Source organism: Crinia signifera, chromosome 2 (genome assembly GCF_055691185.1).
Source record: "Crinia signifera chromosome 2, ASM5569118v1, whole genome shotgun sequence".
Lineage (NCBI taxonomy): Eukaryota > Metazoa > Chordata > Amphibia > Anura > Myobatrachidae > Crinia > Crinia signifera.
In genome coordinates, this window is record NC_139218.1 from 317,947,978 (window position 1) to 317,969,986 (window position 22,009).

The 22,009-nt window shown below is 44.9% G+C and overlaps 1 protein-coding gene across 4 annotated transcripts in view; it reads left to right on the forward strand.

Annotated features, from left to right (window-relative positions):
* WNT10B (Wnt family member 10B) overlaps nucleotides 1-22,009 on the forward strand; it is a 178,764-nt gene that overhangs the window by 127,569 nt on the left and 29,186 nt on the right. The gene's annotated exons all lie outside the window — the stretch shown is intronic.

The following is a 22,009-nucleotide window of genomic DNA, read 5'->3' on the forward strand; positions in this document are numbered from 1 at the left end:
TTACTACTCATGTCATTTTTATATTAATTGTAAATAAATTCAATTGTATATGTGTTAAGCTATTAATTTAAATCATATTCGGTTCATTTTGTATAAGTGATACATAATGTATGAACATTTTTTATACCATATAGATATAATAGTCTAGCCCCATATTACAAATACACTTTTATAACATAACTACAGTAAGCCAATAATAAACAAACCTTAATAACATTACTATACCAATCTACACACTGGAAAATATATGGGGATAACTGTTTACATATTTGTATGTATTATAAATTATGCTTTGAACCCTCCAAAATTTCATTTTTACTCACAAAGGTGCCAAAGTAGTCATATATCCAGCCATAAATACACAAAGCCTGGCACACACAGTTTTCGCCATGTGCATCCTAAAATACGATCATCTGTACACAGATATCACTGTGCATCTGCTTACATCAGGGAGGGAGACGTGTGGCAGATCATAAACAATAACTGAGCTGCACTATCTATAGAGAAATAGGATTCATTATGTCATTTGTGTTATTTGCATTTTCTTTTTATTTAAAGAATAATAAAATATAATGAGGTATTCAATGAATTGTCTTAATTAAATGAACTCCTTTACCTGCAGTTTTAGAAAACCACTAGTTTGTAACAAAGAAGATGTCATTGTACAGGTTGAGTATCCCTTATTTAAAATGCTCGGGACCAGAAGCATTATGGAAAATGGATTATTACGCATTTTGGAATATTTTTATATATGAATGAGGTATCTGATTCTTGAGGTAAAAAATATCAAACACATGAAATACACACAAATATACTGTATTTTATTTGTGCATGAAACAAGGTTTTAAAACATGAAACAATGTTTGTGTACTATCTCAGACACTGAATTTGAATGGCAAGCAATCATTTTCTTGCACATATTTAGTGCCAGTCACATATCATGTCCCCAGTAGTGCGAGTTACCTATCATATCCCCAGTAGTGCCAGTTACATATCATGTCCCCAGTACTGCCAGTTACATATCATGTCCCCAATAGTGCCAGTTACATATCATGTCCCCAGTAGTGCCAGTTACATATGTCCCCAGTAGTGCCAGTTACATATCATGTCCCCAGTAGTGCCAGTTACATATCATGTCCCCAATAGTGCCAGTTACATATCATGTCCCCAGTACTGCCAGTTACATATCATGTCCCCAATAGTGCCAGTTACATATCATATCCCCAGTACTGCCAGTTACATATCATGTCCGCAATAGTGCCAATTACATATCATGTCCCCAGTACTGCCAGTTACATATCATGTCCCCAGTAGTACCAGTTACCTATCATATCCCCAGTAGTGCCAGTTACATATCATGTCCCCAGTACTGCCAGTTACATATCATGTCCCCAGTACTGCCAGTTACATATCATGTCCCCAATAGTGCCAGTTACATATCATGTCCCCAGCAGTGCCAGTTACATATCATGTCCCCAGTACTGCCAGTTACATATCATGTCCCCAGTAGTGCCAGTTACATATCATGTCCCCAGTAGTGCCAGTCACATATCATGTCCCCAGTAGTGGCAGTTACATATCATGTCCTCAGTAGTACGAGTTACCTATCATATCCCCAGTAGTGCCAGTTACATATCATGTCCCCAGTACTGCCAGTTACATATCATGTCCCCAATAGTGCCAGTTATATATCATGTCCCCAGTAGTGCCAGTTACAAATCATGTCCCCAGTAGTGCCAGTTACATATCATGTCCCCAGTAGTGCCAGTTACATATCATGTCCCCAATAGTGCCAGTTATATATCATGTCCCCAGTAGTGCCAGTTACAAATCATGTCCCCAGTACTGCCAGTTACATATCATGTCCCCAATAGTGCCAGTTATATATCATGTCCCCAGTAGTGCCAGTTACAAATCATGTCCCCAATAGTGCCAGTTATATATCATGTCCCCAGTAGTGCCAGTTACAAATCATGTCCCCAGTAGTGCCAGTTACATATCATGTCCCCAGTAGTGCCAGTTACATATTATGTCCCCAATAGTGCCAGTTATATATCATGTCCCCAGTAGTGCCAGTTACAAATCATGTCCCCAGTACTGCCAGTTACATATCATGTCCCCAATAGTGCCAGTTATATATCATGTCCCCAGTAGTGCCAGTTACAAATCATGTCCCCAGTAGTGCCAGTTACATATCATGTCCCCAGTAGCGCCAGTTACATATCATGTCCCCAATAGTGCCAGTTATATATCATGTCCCCAGTACTGCCAGTTACATATCATGTCCCCAATAGTGCCAGTTATATATCATGTCCCCAGTAGTGCCAGTTACAAATCATGTCCCCAGTAGTGTCAGTTACATATCATGTCCCCAGTAGCGCCAGGAACAGATGTTCCTCGTAGGTTTTAGCAAAAAAGTACATTCGGGAGACTATGGTTTTCGGTATAACTTGGATAATGGATATTTGGATAAGGGATACTCAACCTGTATAGCAGTGACCACCAAAATATCTGGTAACAGGCAATGCAGATAAAAAAACCAAAGATCCCACACAATTACCAATCCTGTGTTCCTTCCCTGGGGCAGTACGGATGGTGTAATGGTTAGCATTACTGCCTCACAGCGCTGAGGTCATTGGTTCCCACCATGGCTCTAACTGTGCGGAGTTTGTATATTCTCCCCGTACTTGCGTGGGTTTCCTATGGGTACTCCGTTTTTCTCCCACAATCCAAAAAATTTACTGGTAGACTAACTGGCTCCCAAAAACTTAACCCTAGAATGAATGCGTATGCACATGTATATGTGGTAGGGATTATAGATTGTAAGCTCCGCTGGGGCAGGGACTGATGTGAATGTTCAAATATTCTCTGTAAAGCGCTGCAGAATATATGTGCGCTATATAAGAAACTGTTAATAAATAATAATAAATCAATAAATATTTAAATGCATCCTAGATGAAGTTATGGCCAACAGCTTAGTTATTACCATTGGGTGAATACAAGTTAAGCATATCATCTGAACTTGTCACCTTCATTTCATCCTCATTACATTTGCTCACACACCCTCCCCAGTATCACTATGAACTGGAAATCCTTGCCACACAGAATCTATCAAAGAATAACAATCAAACTTTTCAAGTTACACGTCCTTTGATTTTTGTGATGCAATTATCTCCAGCTCCAAAATTGCTCCACTTTTTTCCTTTATACTAAATGAACATGTCCTATTATAGAGAACATGTAACAAGATTAAACCTGCTCTAATGATACCAGCAGAGGATTACTCCATCTCTGCAGGCACGCAGAGACACCTGCAGCAGATACTGCTCAGCCCTAATGCTTTGGCTCCTCAGTAACCACATGCAGAGTATTCCTAGTCAACCATGCAGGCTACAGTTTACTATTAAGTATTTCATAGGCTTACGTGGTGGTTAAGTATTACTTTGTTTTATAGTCCTGCTGAGCGCTGTTTACTATTACCAGTGCATCCCACAGAGTCCTATTTAATTATATCAGCTTGCAAGTGTTTCTCACATCTATGCTGCCTCCATGGAAATACAAGTACTTGCATACTTGGGCAATGGCTTCCGGACTGGTAATTGGCATGAAAAATGAGTGAACACACTGAACAGTGCCATCTGTACATTTGTTCGTCGGGAGGCTTGCCACCTAGCAACAGCTGGTGGGTTGTAGTGCAAGCCTCCCGACGATCGCTGGAGAAGGAAAAGTGAAAAGAAATTTCACTTACCTTCTCCACAGCCGGGGGAGCGGGCTGATGCCGCCGGAGCCTGTAGGCGCTTACGCGCGCATGACGCGCGCGCGCACGTAGTACACGGCTCTGGCGCTACTGCACATGCGCGCATATTAATGAGGCGCATGCAAATGAGCTCTGTGACGCGCTCACGCTGGGCACGTGAGCGCACAGAGTATAGTAGCTAACAGCCCGCCCCCTGCTTCAGATTTTACCTCAGCGCTGAAGATGGAGGACACTGTGTCTGTCTCTGCTACAGACACTCTCCCTGTGTCCCCTTCAGCCAGCGCTAGGAGCCTCAAACACAGAAAGAGGCTGCCTAGTGACACTTCCTCATCTGAGGACATTATTTTTAAAAGAAGAAAGCTGTTTAACCCTGTCAGGTCTGCAGACACCAGGGACAGCTCTGAGGTAGACAGTACACCTCAGGATAGTGATTCCCCCTCCAGCTCAGCATCGCTACAGGGGAGGAAAAGCACAAGTAAGAGGAGACATGTGAGCAAAAGCTCCAAGAGAGACGCCTGTTCAGGACTAATCGTCTCATTCCCAGGTATTGCCCGAAGTAGGAATACCTCAGCGGTACGCAATAAACCGCAGTCTCCTGCCCACGGGCACACTCCCCGAGCCTCAGAAAAGCATAAGAGGTCTCAGGTCTTACGTAAGGGGGCAAGTAAGCATCGCTCCTTAAGTCCACCTGACTTACAAGATGTACGCAGCCAGGTCTCAGTAGACTGGGAGTCTGAGGAGGTGACTAGAACCTCTGCGTCCTCTAAGAGAGGCGAATATAGTGACCTGCAGATGGCCAGGGTGGCACTAGCAGGAGTCTCACCCCCGAATAAAATGTATTCCTCCCACTGGGCCTTACAGGAAAAGTCCGAAGTCCATAACTTTGCACAGTTAGCCTTCAGGACATCCCTCGTTAAAGAGGATGAGATGGTTCTGCGTAACCATACAGGGATCCCAGATATCCCCGCCCTGTTCGCCCCTGACATTGACCCGGCTTTGTCTTCACTTATTGGTGATAAGACCCAGAGTGACTCAATTGACAAGCTGCTCAGGAAAATCCAACTGAAGGTTTCCGACGCGGCGGGCCCCCTGCTGTTCGTACTGAACAAGGCGGAGAAAGAGGGCACCGCGAGCAGCTCCTTAGATTCCCTAGTGGCATCAAAGGCAGCACTCCTGAAGGCAATAAGCAGAGCCACCCTTATGGTTGGGCAGACTTTCGAGTTTATTTCCAACACCCGCAGGTCCCGTTGGCTGTCCAGAGCAGGGCTAGCCGACTTAGCGCCCAAACCAGCGGAGGTCCCTAACCTTACTGACTCCGATTTATTCGGCCCCGACTTCATAGATGAAGTCAAGATCCGGTATAAGGCACGCAAGTCGTTTGCGGATCTAAAAAGCCACCAGTCTTCCAAACGGCCCTTTCGTCAGGAGGGTCGTTCTGCCACGGCCAGCAGTGCGACCCGTGACTACCGAGACTATAGAGGCTCCACCCGAGGCCACAGAGGAGGCTACTCCAGGTCCCGGAATTCCAGAAGTGCGGCTCCCTCAACCTCCTTCCCCAGGAGAGACAGAGGAAACGGTGAGTGTACCAGAAGCACAGCCGCACCTTGGCCTCTCACAGGCCATACACCAGTGGAGAGAAATTACAACAGACAAATGGTTGTTAAAAATTATAAAACAAGGTTTATCCCTTCCGCTGCTGAGATTTCCTCGCCAGAGAATCCCATGCACAATAAACGCCAGTCCTCTCTTAGACAAGGTTTTAGTCACAGCCTTGTCTCAGGGAAGGATAGAATTGGCGGACACGTCCAAAACAGGTTGGACAAGTCACCTCTTTCCCGTAAGGAAACAGGACGGCTCCTACAGACCGGTTCTGAACGTCCAATCTCTGAACCAGTACATAAGACATCGTACGTTCAGAATGGAAGGTCTAACAGAGGTACCCTTCATTTTGACACAGAACGACTATTGCATAAAGATAGACCTCAAGGAGGCCTTTCACACCGTACACGTACATCCCAATCACAGAAGGTTCCTGAGGTTCCTCTGGAACGGCACCCTCTACCAATGGACCGTCATGGTTTTTGGTTTGTCCAATGCCCCTTACACCTTCACACGACTTATGAAGGCGGTGATAACACACCTTCGCCAGAAACAAGTCCGATGCATAATTTACTTGGACGACCTCCTGGTCGTACATTCAGAGCAGGAGACACTACTCTCCCAGAGAGACACAATAATATCACTTCTGCTCGGCCTAGGCTTCTCAATAAATTATCCCAAGTCAGTCTTAACACCTTGCCAATCGATTACATTCCTGGGATTCGTAATAGATTCCCGTTCTTTCTCTATCGCAGTGCCGCCAGAGAAATGGACAGACATACAAGCCTTTGTCTCCCACATTATAAAGCGTCAGCTCAGCCTGAGAGACCTCGCAAAGATCATAGGCAAAATGAGAGCTTTAGACCCCGGGTTCCTTCATGCACCCCTTATTTGCAGACACGCTCAGAACCGTCTAGGTTTCCTTATCAGGATAGGCCTTACCTGGTCACACAGGATCAGGCTCACGCCGATAGTTCGCGAAGAGATACAGAGGTGGACAGTGCTACCCATTCCTCCCCCCAGACCCCTGCAGGATCCTACACCGGTTATCATCATAACCTCAGACGCGTCACTCACGGGGTGGGGAGCCTTTACTCGCGACAAGGCTGTGAGGGGCAGGTGGTCCAGGCAGGACTCACAGGCCCATATCAACCTCCTGGAGCTAAGAGCAGCCAGACTAGCCTTAGCGGCCCTAGTTCCCCCGCAGGCTCATCATATTCCCATTCAAGTCCGTCTGGACAACAAGACCGCAGTCTCTTATATAAACAAGATGGGCGGCACAAGGTCCTTGCCTCTCTGCCAGGAGGCAATAGACATCTGGGAGTGGGCGGTTCAGAGATCCATCCAGTTATCCGCAATATATGTTCCCGGAGAGCTAAACGAGTTGGCAGACTCTCTCTCCAGAACTCGCCTCACACTAGACAGAGCAACTCTAAGGCCAGAGATCTTTCGCAAGATCGTGACAGCTTTTGGGCAGCCAGGAATAGACCTCTTTGCGACACCATTCAACAATCAGGTTCCGACTTTTGTGTCCAGGATATGGTCCCAGGGGGCATTCCAGACAGATGCTATGTCATTCCCCTGGACGAACCTAGTCCTTCCATATGCCTTCCCTCCACCAGCCTTGCTGTTGAGGGTACTACACAAAATCAAGTCGGACAGGGTACCCCAGATTATTCTGGTATACCCGATCTGGCCATCCAGAATTTGGTTTCCCCTAATCAGCCAACTACAGAAGGGCCCCAAGATCCCCTTAGAGATCTCGGGAGAATGTTTTCAGGGTACCCAGGACTTACTACAGAAACTGCCACAATGCATGTGGATGGCGACATTGCTAGGTTGTTAGCACACTCAGATCTCTCAGCATCATCAACCGCACTAATCAATGCTTCACTGAGACCCAGAACCAAGGCTAGATACAGCGCCATAATAAAAGAGTTTATTGCCTGGCAAAACACCAGACCCAATGCTCGTCCCTCAGCACCAGTGAATTCAGCAATTGATTTCCTATCCCATAAATATGATACAGGCTCAGCCTCGGCCACCATACGTTCGTATGGTTCCGCGCTCACCCTTCTAATCCCAGGGTTTTCAGAGAATAGGTTATACTTACGCTTACTCAAAGGTATCTTCCTATCTAGACCATCGCGACCACGCTACTCAACCACCTGGGACATTGAACCCTTTCTCAACCACTTAGCCACCATTCCTTCTACATCCGAAGCCCCTAGCCTATCGAGGAAACTGGCTTCCCTGATGGCTTTAGCTTTCGCGGCAAGAGGTGCCGAGTTATCGTTAATAGACATTTCCGATCCATGGATGACCGCAACCCCAGCGGGTTTTCACATCATACTCAAAGGGCACACAAAGACAAGCTCTATCCTCAGGCCCCTCGTAGAGTTTGACCTAGTTAGAGATCAGTCTGACCCCGCCCTATGCCTGGTAGACTGTTTGTCGGCATATTTAGCCCTGACAGCACCGATAAGAGGTGAACTTTCCCAACTGTTCATTACGTGTCGTAAACCCTTTCGCCCAGCCAGACCGGGAACAATCCGTGGTTGGATTGTGTCGGTCATGCGGGACGCAGGTATAGACACTTCACAATTCAAAGGGCACTCCCTCCGCGGAGCCGCAGTTACCTCTGCAGCAGCCAAGGGTTTGCCATTGCAGTGTATTATGCAGGCTGCTAGATGGTCCTCTACGCGTACCTTTGTAAGGCACTATTGGAGACCATCTGATCACCAAAAGGTGGAGTTCCTTAGAGCAACCACCAGGTATGTGGTAGTCTACCCACCAGCTGTTGCTAGGTGGCAAGCCTCCCGACGAACAAACAGTAGTTTGCAGGAATCTATGACCTGCAAACTTTCTTTGTTCTAGGGAATAGGATTGCCACCTAGCAACAGCGACCCACCCTACCCACCCGTTGCCTTGCTAGGTCTGGTGGTTTCTCTTACTGCGATGCTAACTGTTTCCTTTCTCCTTTGGTTACAGGCGCTCCAAAGAATCAGAGCAAACAACAGGCGCAGCCAGCTAAGCAACAGAAATGATCCCAAGAAGTCCGTTTGGCTTCGTCGAAGCACCGCTTGAAGTTCCATTACTGATCGTACCTTATAGTATTTCCGTTGGTTGTCCAGTTACCCTACGGGCTAGATATTTCATCGCGCTCTTGTTGTCGAGCACCAGTTATTAAACACGTTTATTCAGCATCATTCAGTCTCTTGTCTCTGATTGGGTACAAGTACTAGGTGGTGTTATATTCTATTTTATGTTCTAAGGATTGCCATCCGTAAGCTTCTGTAAAATCTGAAGCAGGGGGCGGGCTGTTAGCTACTATACTCTGTGCGCTCACGTGCCCAGCGTGAGCGCGTCACAGAGCTCATTTGCATGCGCCTCATTAATATGCGCGCATGTGCAGTAGCGCCAGAGCCGTGTACTACGTGCGCGCGCGCGCGCCTACAGGCTCCGGCGGCATCAGCCCGCTCCCCCGGCTGTGGAGAAGGTAAGTGAAATTTCTTTTCACTTTTCCTTCTCCAGCGATCGTCGGGAGGCTTGCACTACAACCCACCAGCTGTTGCTAGGTGGCAATCCTATTCCCTAGAACAAAGAAAGTTTGCAGGTCATAGATTCCTGCAAACTACTGTTTCTGTCAGACTGTCACACAAACGAACTGGTTTAAATCTGCATTATCTGACTAGAAAGTTCCACTGCCGCAAGCTTCCTATCCATGTAGAATCCTTTAGATGTTGTATACAAATGCATCATAGAGCACTGCAGGGAATTGTTTATATGAAAACACTACAACATTATGGGTGTTGTAGGAAATTCTGCCCAATATTTGACTCTTTTTAGAAATAATATTGAAGCCATAATCACTTTTTGTGAAGTAAAACTGAACCATAATCATTGTAATTAATCTGTTTTATTGCAACACTGCCAGCAGCAGAAAATGCAGTATGCAAGTGATGGTTGTTTTGTTTATTTGTTTTGTAAGCTGCGTAGAAACCTAGATTTTCTCATGGTGGAAATGTCATCACTTACAATTGCGTTCAGGCATATCACAGATATAAGCCCTTATCCTGGTTCACTCGCAGAGGCAAATTCCTTCTGAAATGGACAAAACCATGTGCACTGCAGGGGGGGGGGGGGGGGCAGATGTAGCGTGCAGAGAGAGTTCGATATGGGAGGGTTATTTTGTTTCTGTGCAGGGAAAATACTGACTGCTTTATTTTTACACTGCAATATAGATCTCACTTTGAAGTAAAACCCCACCCAAATCCAATTCTCTCTGCACAAGTTACATCTGCCCTACCTGCAGTGCACATGGTTTTGTCCATTTGATACGGAATTTGCCTTAGTAAGTGAACCAGAATAAGGGCCATAGTACCAAAGTGTGTTCTCAGCTGAAACTTATTTGCTCTAATAAAATAATGCTCACTGCAAAAAGTGCTTTCCGACCTGACAGGTGGATGTACCCAGAACTAGATAAGACAAGTGAGATCTTGTCTGGTGGCTGCATGGAAAATGTGAAGAGAAAAGTAATCTGTGAGATGGAGCAACCGCAATGTAGTTATCACTGGAGCACCGTGTTGCAAATAAAGGCCCTTATTCAAGTTCGTGCGGTACGGCCCGCGTGCGGCCGTACCGCCGATGTTTTTACACTGCACATGCGCAGAGGTGAATCTGCGCATGTGCAGCCCCCTTCGCCGCAGACGGATTTCGTCCGCCGCAAAGGGGGCGGATAGGGGCGTGAGAGGCATCATGCCCTCATTTCCCTATGTGTACGCCCCGCGTTTCATGGGCGTTCCCATGCAAACGCGGGGCGTATGCATGGTAATGAGGCCATGACGCAACTCATGGGGGCGGAAAGCTGACGTCGCCGGATGTCAGCTTTCAGCCCCCATACAAGCTACCACACGGACGATTGTCCGTGTGGTCTCAGCTTGCGGGAGCTGCCGCGGCGTGCGGACCTGCCTTCGATGGTCGACGACCATCGAATGCAGGGGGCAGCTCCCACCATGGTGGAGGCGTAGCCTCCACCATTTTAATGCGGATCGCCAGCCGTCCGTGTACGGACGGCCGTGGCGATCCGTAGGGTGGGCGGGGATTGGTTTGTGCGGCCGGAGCCCCGTGTGCGGCTCTGGCCGCACCAACCAGAATAAGGGCCAAAGTCATAATGGACTTGTTTGGAGAATATTTTGGATGTTATTAGATAAAATGTATCTTTTGAAAAGTTCTGAAGTATGGTCGTTATTCTTGGTGCAGAATATCCTATGGAGAAAATGTCCTTAGTGGGTGACTATTGATGATTGTTACAGAGGAAAAAGTAGCCAACTTTTTTGGATATAACTGTTGCACACAATAATATATACTAAGTATATAAAGAAACCAGGTGCTAGCATGTTTCACCAAGCTGTTGTATAACACAGATATTCAGTCTCCCAACACAATGTAAACAAAGAAAAGTACACCCAAAAAATAATAAATAAACCAAATAATAAATCCTTAAAATCAATCATGGCTTAGTAGAAAAATTGCAGATCACTGGGCATAAACAATAAGGTCCTACACTGGGGACTATACAGTATGGACAGTTCAATGGCCGACTCACTACTCTTGAAAGCAGTAGCCCAGTTAATAGATGAGGTTACCAGATCTGTGGTCAATTGAAAGGGATCCAATTAGTTATGACAACGTAGTCCATGCAGAAGGAGTGGTATCTTGTTCCACAGGAGGTATACTGGAAATGGTCCAATGTGTGGTGGAAGAGCTCCTTCAACAAATACCCACTGGTCTGTCACAGATCAGCTGACCCGTTTCACTGTACAGGACAGCATATCAAACAGCCGCACACACTTGTAGCATTCTTTGTACAACGGAATTCAAATATTATTAATGCAGTTCTGCCCAACACCTGTGGGTCGAGTTCATTCAAAACTAAGCCTGAAGACTGTACTGGCCATTCCATAAAGCCCATAATACTGACTTCTTTTTCTCAAAGGTAGTTCTAATGCAGCCCACACACGCACCGATCCTGGCGTGCGTTGTGGGCTTAACTAGCACACATAGCATCGCATCATATGCCTTGTGCATACGATGTGCATGCGATGCGATGCTATGCTAGAAAAAGCGCGCACCCCATCGTACAGCATCGCACCACCTGCATCGGTGCGTGTGTGGGCTCCATTTCATAGCCATGAGGTATGTTATGCATCATCGTAAAATAAAATATTAAGTCTAATGACATTGCTACTCAGGTCCTGATTTCCTACAAGGTATCCTTTGTGCATGCCTAGTGACTGCAGGTCCCAAGGGACCCTCTGCTGGGCCCCAGGAAATCCTGTGTTATGATCTATACAAAGGCTGGCTTCTAGTTACAGATGGAGCCAGGCTCATTCAGGCTGGTGAAAGAATTGCCAGCCGCCAGCCTCTGCCATCTGCCGCCAGCCATCGGAAGGGGGCGCGCACATGAGATACACGCGCGCCCCGTTCTGATTAAGCTCCCCATCGGTCCCCGCCGCCTCACCATCGGCCCCCGTGTTGCCGCTGGTCCCGCACCCCCCCGAACCCTGCCCGTCTCCCTGAAGCGGAGACAGGCAGGGTTTCTGATCCCCACCGCTGAGTGAGGGACATTCTGGCGAGCGCTGGAGCTAATGAGAGGGCCTCCATCTGTACATATTTTACACAGGTTCGGTAATTTCATACCAGTATTAATATCAATAATACTGCCACCAGTGTCAGATTGGGGCATGAAGGGCCCACCAGGGGAATGCAGTAATAGGGGCCCATGCTTAGGTGTGTGGCAAGGCTCAAGGGGGGGTTGTGGCCAGCACCCACAGAGGTTTTGTCAATGAGAGAGTGCAAGGTCTGGGCCCCTTGATGTACATACGTACAGATGGAGCCGCACTCGTTATTGCCGCCAGCACGCCAGACACTCATATCTGGTGTGTACCTATGAGTGTCTCACACGCTCGCGCGTCCATTGCTGGAAGTGTGGTGTGTATCGGAGAGTCGCCGGCCAGCCACAGCAATTGGCGCAACAGCAATAACGAGTCAGGCTTCATCTGTATGTACATTTCATAAATAACAAATATGTCCCATACAATATACACCATAGTCCTGTGCAGTATAATGTAACATATGTATAATGTATAATTAAAGTACACTAGGATAGAGACTAGAACTTGTGCCCCACTGGGGTCTTCCCCTGTTGCCCTGGGGCCAGTCCGACCCTGACTGGCACTGAGCTCTCTTACTGTGCCTGCGAGATCAGGCTCTGGCACCCAGAATGAGCATGTGGAGCTTTACAAACTTCTCCCTCTGGGCCAGATCTACTAAGCTTGAAAAGTGATAACATGGAGAGTGATAAATGACCAGCCCATCAGCCCCTAACTGTCATGTTGTAGGTTGTGTTTGAAAAATGACAGTTAAGGGCTGATTGTTTGGTGGTTTATCACTATCCATCACTTTTCAAGCTTAGTATATCTCGCCCCCTGTTTCTCCTTTCCTACATTTCCCCAGAAGCTATCAAAATGAATTACTCATGGTATTTGGATCTCTTCCAATATAATGTAATGTGTTGGTTATCTCTGTTTGTATAATGTGATTCAGATCTATATGATATGACATGATGAGTATCCTCCTATGATTAGTTTTTATTAGGAACCATGTAGATATAAATGAATGGGCATCTGCCATATTGCAAGTGGTACCACTACTGGTGTAATGTGGAGGTATATAGAGCCAATATAATAGGATGTGCTCCTCTAGCAGTGCACCTTAACTTGTATTATATGTAGCTCATCGCAGCACTTGATATAATACATAGGGGTAGATGTATGAAGCAGTGATAAGGGAGGAGAAGGGAGCCAGAGGAGAAGTGGCCCATGGCAACCAATCAGCAATGAAGTAACATCTATAATTTGCATAATATCAAATTATACATAGCAGCTGATTGGTTGCCATGGGCCACTTCTCCTCTGGCTCACTTCTCCTCCCTTCTAACTGCTTCATACAGTACATCTACCTCATAATGGGCCTTATTCTGGTCGGTGCGGCCGGATCCGATTATGCGGCCAGGACCGTGCGTGCGAAACCCCGCCTTCCATACGGATCGCCAACTCCGTCCGTACGCGGTAAGAAGCTGGCCGAACGGACCGCACGTGTATTTTACACGGAATACGCCTCCTCCATCTAAGGGAACCTCCCCCATCATTCAATGGTCACAGACCATCGAATGCAGGACCGAGTGGTCCACCAGCTCCCGCAACCTCAGACCACACGGACATTTCTCCGTGCAAAAGCAGGGATCTGGGCGGGCAGCTGACATCCGGCGATGTCATATGCCCGCCCCCTACACGTGCGTTACGGCCGCATTACCATACGTACGCCCAGCGTTTGCATTGGAACGCCCATGAAACGCGGGGCGTATGCATATGGTAATGAGCCCAAATAGCCATTCACGCCCCTCTCCACCCCCTGTTCGGAGTGTTCACATATCATGCGGGATTTGGCCGTACGCCCCGCTCGCACATGCGCAGAGACGCCTCTGCACATGCACAGACACAAAACATCAGCGGCCAGAACGCACGCGGATATATCCGCACCAACCAGAATAAGGGCCAATGTGGTGGGGTTTTTTTTCAATTGGGATATAATGTATTTTATTTTGTTTCCTGGGGGGGCCAATGCGTACCTGTAAGGAGACGCAGTGTTTTTGTTTCCTATCACAAGCCATTATGGGTTGTTTTATTATTGATGCCAACGTGCTTTATTTTATTTTATTTTACAATACTATGAGGCAGTCATGGCCACTCCTTACCTACCACAAAAAATATAGTGTGGGGTGGGGGGTCCAAACCTGTATTTTGTGTAGGGACCCATGAAGTCATAGGGGAAGATGTATGAAGCAGTGATAAGGGAGGAGAAGTGAGCCAGAGGAGAAGTAGCACATGGCAACCAATCAGTATAAGTTTATAGTATGCAAATTATAGATATTATTTCAGAGCTGATTGGTTGCCATAGGCCATTCCTCCTCCGGCTCATTTCTCCTCCCATATCACTACTTGATACATCTGCCCCTAAATCTGGCTATATTGCCACTGCCAGTTCCCAGCTTTCTTTATAAATGGGACAAATTTGAAATCAACTTAAGGTGAAGGCATTTCTGATATCTAAATGTTTGCCAGCATCCGCCTGCTGCATCAGACAGGAGCTCAGACCTGACTGAAGGCCAGCAAGTAGGCAACACATGGTGGAAGATGGAGAAAAACAAAGAATTCCAGTGATAGAAAACTATTGTTTATGGATTTAAAAAATAATAACCGATACTATGAAAAAATGATCAGCAGAAAAATGTTAACATGACACTGCTAGTAGCATTCTTTTCCACAATTAGGAATTTGTATATTGTGTAAGTTTGTTTGCATAGGATAAAAGCTACAAGTACAGTACAGGTATATGTGTACTTACTATATATACAGCTACTGTACGTTTACATACAGTATGACACATGGGATTTTAGAGGAAACATGGGGAGAGATGAGACAGTCTACTGTAGGGCATATACTATACAATTATCTGGCCAGATCATTTTATAGTGTATTGCTATGACTGATTACTAAGTGCAGGTCTGCAGGGCATGCTGAAGTGTCCAGCATTTCCAAATGAATCAGTACTTGCAGATAACATGTCAATACAGTATGCTATGAGAATATTTCACATATCTGATGGTTTTTGCTTGTCAGATAAAATGTTGAACCAATATGCTCAGCAAGTCAATAATAATTATGTTGACATTCCTTATGTCGGCATGGATGTGTCGAAATTATTAAATGTTGAAAAATCGTCCTTGGTGGTCTAGTGGTGTCCTTACCTGTTGCAGCATCTTCTTCTGGGTTCCAGCTGTAACGTGAGAATGAGTTCTAGTGGTGATATCTCAGCAGCAGCATTCCATTGATTATTTTGCCCACCCTCCCTACCCTTCCCCTAATGCCTAGCTCTAACCTCCCCCCCCCCCCCCCCCCCCCCCCCCCCACAGCTTCACTCTAACCTCCCCCTGCAGCCTAACCCTAACAGTGGTGACTAACTGTCAGAATTCCCAGACTGTGGACATTTGACATGAGAACATTTAACATTGTCAACAAGTGCTGACATATGTAGGATGGCAATGTGGTGCATGTAGACAGTTTGATCCATATCGATAGGTGCCAGCATTCTGAGCGTCAACATGGCTACTTTCAAACTTCTGCCCAGATACCTCCCTGCATGCAATCTGAGTTTCTCTGCAATTGCCACAGCATTTTTTAAGAGGCCCATGGATACAGTATCTGTTCATGAGTCCCATCCAGTCACAAGAAATGCCCGATACTGCATGTGCTTTCTCTAGTTGTGCATATATTATAAATCGCGTCTTTCCTTATTTTGTCATTAGAATTATTATATCAACTGTGCGTAGAGCGTTTCTAACTTAATTACTGTACAATTAGTATCAGGACACATTTTTCTTGGTTTTGACCTAGTTGTGGTTATTTATGAATGTATTTGTATGTATGCAGAGGCGCAAAGAGGAGGGGGCTGGGTACTAATTACCTGGGCCTGGATAATGCCCCCCCCCCCCCCCCTCCTCTAGTGTCAGCTGGCAGCATCCTTTCCCTCTCTCTCACCCCAGCAGACAACAATCGCTGTTGTGTGCTGGGCTGCATTGCTCTGTAGAGGCTGCTGAGGCTGAGCTATAGCAGTCCTTCTTTGCCTGCAGGAGGAGGATGCAATCACACTAATCGTACCCCCATGGATCCGCCCCTGGCTAAAGGGCAAATGGTGCCCCCTAGGCAGAGCACTGTTCCATTTCACAGAGAATAAATGTTTTTTTTTAAGATGATGTGGCCATGGCTTCCACAATTCTCACCCCCTGCATTACCCAGTCCCGGTCTCCATCTCTACGCCCCTGCATGTATAAATCTATATACTGTGTGTCTGATGTAAACCTGGCATATATGTTACTAGTGCACCAATGGATGCAGCGTAAGATCTGTATACCTCTGCATGTGGGAATAAATGTATTATTATGTGTGCTGCTGCTTTTTAGAGCTTCATTTGAGGACACATACTGTAAGAAGCAAAGTCTGCCTCACTAGGCCTTGATCATATAAAAATTATTTATAAAATAAAATACATATTCAGGTTGTTAACAAATTAATTGGAGAAACATATTATTATTATTATTATTATTATTAATACTAATAATAATAACCCTTTCAGTGCCAACGTTTCTGTGAGAGATGTACAAAATATTGTCAAAAAAATGCCAGCATCGCTCATATTTGTTATATAACTTCAAATAAATAAATAAATAATGGTGTGTAAAAAAAAAAATAATATTTCGTACATATATAAGATAAAATTGACAGGTCATTATGATGAATAATAATGTTGGCTTGGTAATTTTCACACCAATTTTGACAAATTCACTTGGCACTCAAAGGGTTTATAATATAACACAGGTTGAGAATCCCTTATCCAAATATGCATTATCCAAATTATTCCAAAAAAACCATAGTCTCCAAAATGTACTTTTATTTTTTGCTAAAATCCTACGGGGTACATCTGTAAATGGCACTACTGGGGGAATAACATGTAACTTTTTTATGTTTTAAAACCTTGTTTCATGCCAAACTATAATATATTTGTGTGTATTTCATGTGTTTGATCTGCTTACACAACATAAATGCAAGATACCTCAAGATACCTCATTGAAATATAAAAATATTCCAAAATACGGAATAATCCGTTATCCAAAATTCTTCTGGTCCCGAGCATTTTGGATAAGGGATACTCAACCTGTAATAGTAATAAAGTATTTATAATGATAATAAGAATTTCATTTATATAGCGCTTTTCTCCAGAAGAACTCAAGCCCACAATTTCACAAATATATAACATCGCAATATATTAATTCAATCTAGAATATGATTTTTAATCACATGTCCTGGCAAATTACAGAAGTTTATATAAATTAATTTACAGTGATTATAACATTTAGGGCATGTTCTCACGTCCAACCCTCCAGCTCTGTCAGTAACAGCTATGCGCTGCTGTTCCTAGTATACAGTATGTGATGGGTGTGGAAAGTGACTGGGTAGGCAGGGGGCATTCCCATCCCACTGAGTAATCCATGTATTGCTTTAACAATCAGTGCTATCACTGTTATCTGTTATATACTCTCTATATATATATATATATATATATATATATAAATAAATATGTATATATATATATATATATATATATATGTATATATATATATATATGTATGTGTGTGTGTGTGTGTGTGTGTGTGTGTGTGTGTGTGTGTGTGTGTGTCTTTATGCAGACCAGTGTAAGTAGGTAAAGTGTATAAAATAATAATGCTGCAACATTAATGCAGAATAAAGAACATAAAGAGTCTGCTGCTTCCTAAAATGAAAGCAACCTATATTGGTGGTTTACAAGATTTTTTTAAATCCTGCTCGACATCCCTCATAAGGAGATGAAGCTCAGTCTCTGATGCCTGGTATTGTTCATCTTATTGTTTACTGATCACTTGTTGTCTTTACTCGCATTGCTTTTTAAAGCTCAAGTGCATTTGAGGCTGTTTGCATTCACACTCCTTGATCCACAGATCAATACTTAATCCAGTTTTCTTGATCTGGTTAGAGAACTTTTTGTAGGGTGAATTTCCACCTCTGTGACCTTTGCAATATTTGTATATGTGGTACTGTGTCCCCTAGAGACTCGCTTAACTCTTCCTTTCTTCTTCTTCACAACTGAGCTAGTTCCATTGTTGCATGAAGAGGTTGCTAGTTTTCCTCTCTGCAGGACTTAGCATCATTCTGGTCTTTGGTATCTGAGGTGTTTTCATTTGTTTCCATAGTCACAGTTGTCATATATCAGAGCCTTTCACTACAAGCTAAATATTTTCTCTTATTTCACCCTTGTTTTGCAAATGTTAACTTATACTGTATTTACCTAGACATGACCATTTCCATCTGTCATTTGGATGATACGCATGTAGGCTATGCAGGTCAACTTGGTGCAAACTTGGTGCAAAGAACTGTCCACAGTTGAGCACCTGGTTGTAAAAATGGTTTCACCCACCGATAGCCACCCCTGCTTTACAATTCAGAAGGCTATGGGCCAATGAGAGCCTGAGGGAAGGGATTGATGGGAGTGTTAGGTGCGTAGCTAAGCTCCATGTCCAGACACTTTTGAAACACTAAACATTTGTTGCTTGTGCATTATCGATGGTAGGACACATCTGGTCCTCCCCCATCGATTGCAAAAGTATTCAACATGGCCATAGACAATCAATGGTTTTGCATAATTAATGGTCGATGGCCATCCCTAGTGTGGATTAATTCACAAAGTGAGTGACAGGTAGTGAGCATCTGAGGGAGTTAAAGGGAGGACAACCATTTTCTGTTCATGTCTGAGCCTGTGAATTAGGACGTAGTACTGTAGCTTACTTGCGACAGGCACTCTGAGAAACCAGAGGTTTGCTCACATGATCAGTGGTGCAACCTGTGTGTGACCGATGGAAGATGGTCTTTTTATGCCAGTGGCAGATCAGAGACACTGTCAGTGGGTGCCTGTGAACAAATCCACGCAGTAGTGTCATTAGCTTATTTTCGCAAATCCATTGCATGCCACATCGCAGCAGAGACATCCACCACTGAATCACTAAACCAGGCCCAGAGGCTTTGCCATATGCTTGTCTTTCTATGGTACATAAAAAATATAATCAATATTACCAATTGAAGTGGCAATATTGTCCTTTATGGTCTAAATGCCTTCTGTGCTAATCCTTACAATTTATCTATGAGATTAAAAGATCCATTCAGTGGCAGCCCAATCCTGCAATTACAGATTTAAAAGCCCTCTTGTGGCCAATGAATGCATAAACTGTTTTTTCGCCACATAAACTGGACATCAAATTCACTATGTCCAATCTTGTTTCCAAAATAAAATATACAACACATTTCCAAACTAATGTGATGGAGAAACTTTAATCTGTTGACACGATTGCCACTGTAATAGGACAAACAGTATAAAGCATGGGTCTTCAACCTGCGGCACTCCAGATGTTGGGAAACTACATATTCCAACATGCATTGCTACATTTGTTCCTATAAGAGCATGCCAAAACTGTCAGGGCATGCTGGGACATGTAGTTTCACAACATCTAGAGGGCCACAGGTTGAAGACCTGTGTTATAAAGGAACTGTTTATATGGCACTTGAGAATACACAACACATACTCCAAGAGACACATAAAATAAAATATTTTTCTAATTATGTTTGTAAAATATACAGTATGTATCATGGAGTAGTAGATCAAGCGTCTTGCTTCATTGATAACCAGTATTAGTATATGTACGTTTTCCCCACCTCAAACTCCTCTTTTTAGACCTTTTTATAAACCTCTTGAAAAATGTAATTAAGGGAAGTTGTTTTAACTTCTTCAGTGTTTTTGCCTCCAGCAGTGTGCTCCACTCCCGCTAGATTATTTTATAATTGATTTATAATAACCTTTATTAAAGTGTTGTGTAACACCAATATCTTTACAGATAGTATACACAGACATTTCTACCTCCATTAGTGTTACATATAAAAATGGCATAAAAAATCACATACAGTATGACATAACTCATTTATAAGGCCTGATTGTAATAAAGGCCCTTATTCTGATCGGTGCGGCCGGATCCGAATATGCTGCCAGCACCGTGCGTCCTAAACCCCGCCTTCCATACGGATCGCCAACTCCGTCCGTACGCGGTAAGAAGCTGTCTGAACGGACCGCACGTGTATTTCTCATGAATACACCTCCTCCATCTCAGGGAACCTCCCCCATCATTCGATGGTCGCAGACCATCGAATGCAGGACCGAGTGGCCAGGCAGCTCCCGCAACCTCACACGGGCATTTCTCCGTGCAAAAGCAGAGATCTGGGCGGGCAGCTGACATCCGGCAATGTCATATGTCCGCCCCCTACACGTGCGTCACGGCCGCATTACCATATGTACGCCCAGCGTTTGCATGGGAACGCCCATGAAACGCGGGGTGTAAACATATGGTAATGAGCCCAAACAGCCCTTTACACCCCTCTCCACCCCCTGTTCGTAGTGTACACATTTCATGCGGAATGTGGCTGTGCGTCCCGCTCGCACATGCGCAGAGACGCCTCTGCACATGCGCAAACACAAAACATCGGCGGCACGAACGCACGCGGATATTACCGCACCAACCAGAATAAGGGCCAAAGTTCCAAGCAATACCCCTAATAAATGTAATAGTCTGAAGAATTGGTGTTACACCTTACTCTGATCTTCTTACAAGAATCCCTGCTTTATGTTTCCAATGATAGACTGGCTGCATGCATGAACGTATAGTTGTGTTAAAATACTTGAACTGTGAAAAAAGTCTTAAACAACAAGAATTGTTGTGAAATCAATGTATGGGAATTTCCATAACTGATTACTTAACCATAAAAAATAATTTACTGCTAAACTATTACTGATCAATATATGGGCCCTTATTCTGGTTGGTGCGGTCAGAGCCGCACACGGGGCTCCGACCGCACAAACCAAGGGCCGCCCACCAGACGGATCGCCACGGCCGTCCGTACACGGACGGCTGGCGATCCGCATTAAAATGGTGGAGGCTACGCCTCCACCATGGTGGGAGCTGCCCCCTGCATTCGATGGTCGTCGACCATCGAAGGCAGGCCCGCACGCCGCGGCAGCTCCCGCAAGCTAAGACCACACGGACAATCGTCCGTGTGGTAGCTTGTATGGGGGCTGAAAGCTGACATCCGGCGACGTCAGCTTTCCGCCCCCATGTCATGGTAATGAGGGCGTCATGCCCTCATTACCATGCATACGCCCCGCGTTTGCATGGGAACGCCCATGAAACGCGGGGCGTACACATAGGGAAATGAGGGCATGAAGCCTCTCACGCCCCTATACGCCCCCTTTGCGGCGGACGAAATACGTCTGCGGCGAAGGGGGCTGCACATGCGCAGATTGACCTCTGCGCATGTGCAGAGTCCAAACATCGGCGGTACGGCCGCACGCGGGCCGTACCGACCGAATCAGAATAAGGGCCATGGTTACTAAGGTATTATGTGCTAGAATTGTATATATGTAATATAAAGTATTTGAGTGATCATGTAAAACTTAGTAAAGGACCTCACTGATTTAGGTTTGCTGAGAATTTACACAGTTTATGGGATATTTTGATTTAAAAGGATTAATTTTATGAGCACAATGTAAACTGAGAAAGGTCAGACATGTTGTAGCTACTGTAGAATTCAGCCACTTGCTATGTCATGTTTAGAAATGTATATGGTTAGCAGACCTATAGTGCTCCGGGTAGCGAAAGCGTGCTGCTAGAAAATGTGAAAATATCTAGGTACACCTCTGGTAGGTAATATAGATTGTAAGCTCCACTGTAAAGCGCTGCGGAATATATGTGTGCCATATCAATAACTGGTAATAAATAAATATTCCTTGCAGTATTGTCTATACTGTAGTCTGCAGCCAAATGAACTTTTTTTCCCAGAACACCACAAAAGGCAATAATTCTTTATGGGCCGGATGCACTAAGCTTCAAAAATTGATAAC